At 48.8% G+C, this 7,655-nt stretch overlaps 1 long non-coding RNA gene across 1 annotated transcript; it reads right to left on the bottom strand.

The window, feature by feature from the left end:
* Positions 1 to 532: 532 nt before the first annotated feature.
* LOC309629410 lies at positions 533 to 7,391 on the bottom strand. The gene is made up of 3 exons (XR_014245064.1): positions 3,901 to 7,391; positions 2,556 to 3,868; positions 533 to 1,431 (listed from the first exon to the last, which is right to left on the bottom strand). It is a non-coding gene; the product is annotated as an uncharacterized lncRNA (long non-coding RNA).
* Between the last annotated feature and the right edge of the window lie 264 nt (positions 7,392 to 7,655).

Below are 7,655 nucleotides of genomic sequence, written 5' to 3'. Positions count from 1 at the left end.
CTCTCACCCCCCTTCTTTTGGAAGGGCTTCTGGGAGGAGAAGGATGAGGCGGGAGAGATCAATCTTTGAAGCCTTCCTAACAAAGATAAAGCCAACGATTTTCTGTCTTGTTTCAAAAGCTTTACCTCTCCCCCGCCTAGCTGGTCTTTTCCACAGGCCAGTGTGGAGAGCCGCTCTATCACAGGAATGATCTAGCAGACAGCAGTCAGTTTTCTCAAATACCTTCCACCCAGTTTCAGACCTAGAGTGAGAGGTTTAAAAGATACTTTAAAAATTTTGGCTCCTACTTGCCTCATTTTGTGTCTGTGAAAGGTGTCCAACACACCTTCCCCCCAGAGAAATACACACACATACACACACAGCCTTCTTTATCATATCATTTTTCTGCCGTTTCTCTCTTGTTTAAACACAAACATAATAACAATTGCTCTTTTAAGACACCCATTCCAAGCTCAAATGCTTCACTTGGTAAATCTGTCCTCTGGCTCCACTGGAAGTGTCCCAGCAGAAATAATGGAGACAACAGGATCTCATTTTTATAGAAGTACATTTATGTTCTTAAAAATTGACACACACACAGAGTGAGATCACTAAATCAACTCAAAACTAAATCTCTTTGTCTTTCCCTGTGCTGAAGGGGAACAACTGAAAAGAGTGGATTTTTATTAATATCATCAAAAGCACACAGATATGGGGGGAGTGATTAAGGAAAAGAAGTAAACATTTGTTCGTTTGAAAATAATTAGTAGTTTGAAAATGGTCTTTTTTTCCTGAATTTGGGTTTAAACTAGTAGATGAGGCATTTCTGTACAATATAGAAAGAAAGGGGAGACCCTAGGCCCCAATGGGGATTTTCAGGCTCTTGTGTCAGCTCTGCCACCAAACTCACTGTGTCACTTTGGATGAGTCATTTCCCTTCTCTGGAACATTTCCAAGTCCGTAAAATGAGTGGGTTTCTGTCTAAGGCCTTGTGCCCTCCTGCACCCAGGCTCTTTCTGGAGTAATTAGTTGGGGGAGAGGAGAAGCTTCAATCTGGCCCCCACCCGGATCCTTCGGGCCTGAACTAATTACACAGCCTCGGGTCGCACCCAGCAGCCCCTCTCCCCCGCCCCCGGGCGGTGACGATGGCTCCCGGAGATCAGGCGCGGCTCCCAGCTCCACGTCCGGATGCTGGCCGCCGGCCTCGCTGCCGCGTGCATTAGCCTCTCAATGGAGACCCTCGGGGCTCCGGCCCCCCGCCGTCCCCGGCAGCATCCGGAGCGGAAAAGGCGCTGAACTGGAAGGGGGCTCTCTTGGGTCTAGACGGGCGCCTTCTCTAAGCGGTGAATTGCCGCGACTGGGAGGCGAGACCCATTGCACCCCACGTGTTGCTGGAGTGGGGACCCAGGGGTTAAGCTGGACCCCCTCATCGTCACCGCCGTCCCGGGAAACCTGTCATTAAAGTCAATTAACTTTTCCCACACCCCTTGGCTGGTAACAACCCGCTGCTAGCTTCCTCCCCGGCTCCTAAGTGCAACCAGATGGGCGGCCGAGCTGCCCCCGCCGCGCGCCCGCCGGGGCCGCCGGGGGTTCCAGGGAGGCCGCCAGGGCCCGCGGCCCGGGCGGGGAGCAGGCCGGGGCGGCCACGCCGGGCCAGCCCCGGCGGCCCTGCAGCCAAGGTGGTTTGCTTAGCAGGCCCGGCTGCTTTCTGGCAGGAAATGAATAGCTCCCAGATGAGCTCAGGCAACCTGAGAGGTCGTGAGAACGGCGCGAACCCCCGCCTGTGCAGCCGGCAGCCTGCCAGGCCGCGGGGGGAGCGGGCGGCGGCGGCGGCGGCGGGAGGCCGGGAGGCCCGGCGGGCGGGCGGGCGGCGGCGGGGGGAGAGGGAGGAGGGAGCCGCTGACACACGAGCCCGCGCCCGCTCCCGCTGACAGGCAGGCAGCCGCCCGCGCCCGGCCGCCTCCCCCGCTTCCCCGCCCGGGGCCCCAGCGCCTCCCAAGCAGCAGGCCCTTAGCCGCAGAAACGCGGCCGCCCGGCCCGCCGGGCCCGGGGGTGGGGCCGCCTGCCAGTGTTTTTCCAGTTCCCCCGGTAGCTCCGGGCCGCATTTAGAAGCCGGGAAACTGGGCCGAGGCCAGTGTCAGGGCAGCACAGGCCCTCGCGGCCGCCGGAGCCCTGCCAAGCGGCAGGCCAAGCCTTGGGCGGCGGGGTGGGGTGGGGATGGAGGCGGGGGGGGGGGGGGATGGAGACGGGGGGGGCGGATGGAGATGGGGGGAGATGGGGACGGGGGGGGATGGAGGGGGGATGGAGGCGGGGGGGTGGGGAATGGAGGCGGCGCGGGGAGCGGTCGGGCAAGGGCGGCTCAACGCACACCGTCGTCCCAAAAAAGACAGAGCCGACAGACGGCAACTCGCGACTCCGTAAAAAAGGAATCTCATCTTCGAAAACCCCAGCACCTACTAAGTGCCCAGTAAGCCCCCTGCAAGCGTTAAAAAGATAACACTAAGTCCCACCCAGCCCCTGCCCTCCCAGAGCTCTCACTTTAGCTGGGGAGACAAACAAACATCCAAGTGACTCACCCCCGACCTGATGTGGGACGTGCCAGAAAAGAAGTTTCAACAAAGGGCACCTAAGAACAGAGAGATTGATTCTGATTTGAGAGGAAACCAGGTAAGGTCTTCAGAGAGTTGGCACCTGAAGCGGAGAGGTGACAGATGCGTTCCACAGGAAGAGATGGGAATGGAACTGTGAGGGAAAACGCAGAGAGAGGTAAATATGTAAGTCCAGTTTGGGGGAATTTCAGGAAGTTTGCCATGGTTGTACTGAAATTTTCAAATATATGAATTGGCTCAGAGGTCAAAAACATAGAGCCAAGGTTGACTGCTTCAGTCCTTGGACTGCAGAATAGCCCAGAGGTTAAAAGCACATGATCTGGCTTCAGGTTGTTTAGGTTGTAAGTCCAGGCAAATAACTTATCTTCTCTGTGCCTCCTTTGTACCGTACGTGTCATTTGTACCTCACAGGGTGGTATGGCATAGAGTTGTGAAGATGAAATGCATAAATGCAGGCAAAGCATTTAGAGTGGTGCTTGGCATGTAAGCCCCCAGTGCATGTCAGCTATTAATGATTCCTAAGCCACAGTGAGGGATGTTCACCAAACGGGAAAGCCAGCCCTGGCCTTTGCCCAGTGATTTCAGGAGCTGCTTGTAATTGCACCGGGCCCCATGTGAAAGCACCACTGCCTCTTCCTTAGGTTCTGAATTTCATGTATGCATTCAATAATTATTGAACCAGGTACCATGGAAATAAAGGGAGAAGAAAGGCATGATCTCTGTAGCTATAAAGCTCACAGTCTAGTAGGCCCAACAGACTAATTTTAAAAAAAAATTAATTACTCTATGTTAAGTGCCATAAAAGAGGAGTAGTGTACACTGGTGGTACAAAAAGGTCGTTAACAGGTAACTTTTGCGGCCTCCAAATCATGATTAATTTTTGTATAAATTTTTGTGACCATAGAAAGTGCTGGTAGAGTAAATAACTAGTCAAATTCTACCTAAGAAAAATTAGTGTCAAATGGTTAATTTTAAGATTAATCATTTTACAATACTAATATCTTCCGAATGAGCAGAGTCGCCTTGATATGGTCAAGGAATGGACTGGGGAGTCAGGGAATCCTGGTTCCAAACTGGCCACTGCCTGCGAGAGATGCTCAGCAAGTCCTCTTAAGTCTCTGGTCTTCAGTTTCCTCACTGACAAGGTGAGAGGCTGAGACCAGAAGTCTCTGAAGTCCTTCTCAAGTCCACAGTCTGTGATTATCTCCTCAGCATGCTTCCGTGTGCCTCTACAGCTTGACACTTGTGATGTGGCTACAAGAACCTGTATCTACAAGAACCTGTATCTACAAGAACCTGTATCTACAAGAACCTGTATCTGGCACATTTCAAAACTTTCAACCAAGGTCCTGGGATGATTTTACATCCAAGTGTTTTCATCTGCACTTAAAGATTTGGAAACAGACCTGAAGCATGGGCCCTGTACTTCCATTGTTGCAAGGAAATAGGCCACATGTTTTCTTGGAGACCTGCTGTGTTAGTGAGAATCAATCGTGTTCACTGTGTGACCCATCAAAGGAAGACTACATCTGACAGGATTAGATGTATCTAATATCTGCCACTAAGACCCTATCCTTCGCTGTGATATCTTGTTATCTTACTTGGAAAACAGAATAGCAAGAGTTAAAAATGCCATCACTTTCCCTCTTCACCCTAAGCACTTTCTCCCCACCCCCCCTTCACTCGCACACTTCTTTTCTGAAAAGAGAATGTGGTCTGTTGATTACCAGACTCTCTCCATTTAGGAAACATATTTCCCCAGCTGGTTAGAGTTTTTCCACTGGTACATTTACTGAAGTAACTAAACTTACTGAATTAGTCTGGTTAAACAAGAAGAAATTAGTGAAGTCAGTCTGAATTAGTGAAAAATCTGAATTTTAAATATCCAATAGGAGGAAGAACAGTAAACTTGGCAAATACTTGTAGTGAGTCTGAATTCATAGTTTACAGAAGCACTTGCTTTCATCAAACGAATGCACTAAAGTCATTTAAAGACTGTATTCTCTTAAACAGGTTAAACATAGCTCTTGCAGTATTATTTATACTATAAATCTTTATAGTAAGAATAAGAAGAGCCATGATTTGCAGCTCAAGTAAATAATTGAAGTCTAAATTAATAATAAGGCTTTACTGCAGCTATTCTTTCTATGTCTGGATATGTTTCCAATTGTAATTTGCCTTTAGTGAAGCAGGGATCAATGAATCTTTTTTTTTTAGAATTGCAAGTATCAATGATAGTGATGGTATTTAAGGAACATTCTTTGTAGTTTACTATTTTGTTATTCACAAATGTGATCTGATTTCATGTTAAACTAATTCTGCTAGTTTACTCATCAATATGAGACATGAAATTTATAAATCCAGTTGACAAAACCTCCAACCTAGAGAAAAACTACTTCAATTGACAAACACCACCACCCTAAACTTGATGTTTTCTGTGACATAGTTTCTCTTCTATCAGGTTTTCCCCTAAGCCATACATTTGTCCCTAAGGCATCAAAATGTAAAACAGGAATATTATTCCTTAAGGGGGCCAGGAGAGGGTAAATGCCACGTCAAATCAGTTTCAGAAGCAAGTACCATATACGACATTTAGGAGTAAAAGTAAGTAAAAGTACTCAAGGCATTTCTTCATTTTAGTGAATACCCAATAGATATCTGGGGTCAGGGATGAGATACAAACCATAAAGGAAGGCTTCCCGTACCCCAGATTTGTGAAGAACAAATACTCTTGAACACAAGTTATTCTTTCCTGTGCCTGTTCCATAATTAGGACCCATAAGATTATTTTCATACAAATAGAATCTTGAAGGATCAAACAGATATTTCCCTTAAAACTCTATATTACAAAGTAATTGTGGAATTGCCCATTAATACCTTACAGAGGAGAGCAAGTCTCTAAAAAACTCTGAAACCAAAGACTCGTTTGGATTATTTTTCTTATTTTGGAGTTGGGGGAAGGGCACGATGGGAAAGGAGCATAATGTATGATCATCTAGAGAACTTGGAAACTACTGTGATCTCATTGAGATTTCATTTTAAGTTCAAACCAGGGAGTATCCATCCAAAGAAGAGACATTTTGAAACAGTTTAATGCTGGGAGCAGTTCATAAAGGATAATTTAAAATGTCATTCTTGCCTCAAATATTCGCACAGCTCCTATACAAAGACCTGAGGCTATAGTCATATTTACACGCATATGCTAGTTTAAGAATAGAAGTTGGATTTCAAACAATTGATCATCTTGAGACATAGCAACTGGTTTCTAACCTATGTGGGGTTGAATTCAACTTTTTTTTTTTTTTAACATATTTATTTATTTATTTATTTATTTTTGGCTGTGTTGGGTCTTCATTGCTGCACGTGGGCTTCTCATTGCGGTGGCTTCTCTTGTTGCGGAGCACGGGCTCTAGGCAAGCAGGCTTCAGAAACTGTGGCTCGCGGGCTCAGTAGTTGTGGCTCGCGGGCTCTAGAGCGCAGGCTCCGTGGCTGTGGCTCACCATCTTAGTTGCTCCGTGGCATGTGGGATCTTCCCTGATCAGGGCTCGAACCCGTGTCCCCTGCATTGGCAGGAGGAATCTTAACCACTGCGCCTCCAGGGAAGCTCCTCAACTTAATTTTTTAAAAGCCAGGTTTTCATGTTCAGCGTACAGCCTCCACCCACGGGTTCAGATCTTGCTCTGTGCTGCCCCTCATCTGAGCTAGTCCCTCCTCAGCCTTTCCACTGTTCTCTCTGGAAACTTTTTCTCTTAAATAAATGCCCCTCTACCTGCAGCCTCGGTATGAACACCCACCGCCCCCCTGCACTGCCGGTTCTGCTTTTCCTTTGAGCCTACTGGGTGGGTGACACATCATTGTGCCCACTCCACGGGTGAGTAGAGTAGGAAGCGGGGTAGGGGAATGAGGGGTGCGGGTCCCAGGGCTGCAGCGTGAGGACCTATTCCCAGTGCCATCCCCCCCCAACACCCTTGCCCAGACAGGGCTTTTCCTTCCACAGGGAAAAGTCTGGTGTCATCCAGCTCTCCCACTCCTTGGTTGTCAGGTCCTGGTCAGCTCTCCTTCTGACTGGTCCTGCCTTCTCCCCTTAAGCTTACTTCCACCTGGCTCCATCCTTCCCTTCTTTCTCAGGGACTGCACTCTGGATGCCTTTCCCCTTCATCAAGGATGTGGCCCACAAAACATCAGCTCTTATTCCTGAATTTTCAACCTCCTTTACATTTTTTACTTTTTCCTCAGCATATAAATACATTCATTTTTCTACCGTCTTTCAGAGCCAGCTTCCACCACCCTGCACTCCTCTCTCCACCCGTGACTGCCCGCCTCCCTCCTCACCAAGGACCCTAGACTCTAGTTCTAGCTCATAGCCTCCCTTGCCTCACTTCTCTCTCACTGTTATCCCTGCAGCCAGACTTCTGAATGCCCCTCCCTCTGTGAACAAATCAGATGGTCCCTCTTTTGTTCTTTCCTCTGTCAACATTTGTGAGGTTCTGACCATGTGCAGACTCCATCCTGGACATTCTCTCCTTCCTTCGCCCCCCTGGCGCCCCTTTTTCCTGACTTCCTCCAACCTCTCTGGTGACTTCTCGACATCCATCATGGGATTTTTTTCCCGCGACCTACGCATTAAGGTTGCTTCCCTGAAAAGTCTATCCATGCCCTTTTCCTTTTGTCACTCATCACCCACCACAGTGACTGGTGTCTGCATGAAGACCACCACCAAATCTGGTATCTTCAATCCCAAATTCTGTCCTGAGCTCCAGACCGTGGACCTAGCCGCCCAAGGGCCATCTCCACATGAAAGTCAGTAGGTCCCCATCTCTGCGAGGTGTCCTACCCCTGTCTTCCCAGGCTTAATGCGTCTTCCTCAACCCCACCACCGATCTCCTCCCTGCATCCCACAAGACACCGGGAACCATCAGGCTTCCCTGTTGTTCGAATCTCAGCCCCCTTTGTCATTGCCTTTGTGCAGGAGCTTCGAGGTTTCTGCTTTCACCTCCTTCAGTCTTGCCTCCCTCCAACCCATCAAGCACACTCCAGTCACATAGCCAAACAACCACGTCACCGAGA

Source organism: Balaenoptera borealis, assembly GCF_965194805.1.
Source record: "Balaenoptera borealis genome assembly, chromosome: 5".
Classification (NCBI taxonomy): domain Eukaryota; kingdom Metazoa; phylum Chordata; class Mammalia; order Artiodactyla; family Balaenopteridae; genus Balaenoptera; species Balaenoptera borealis.
The sequence above is the reverse complement of the archived record's forward strand: the minus strand, read 5'-3'. Positions and strand labels throughout refer to the sequence as shown.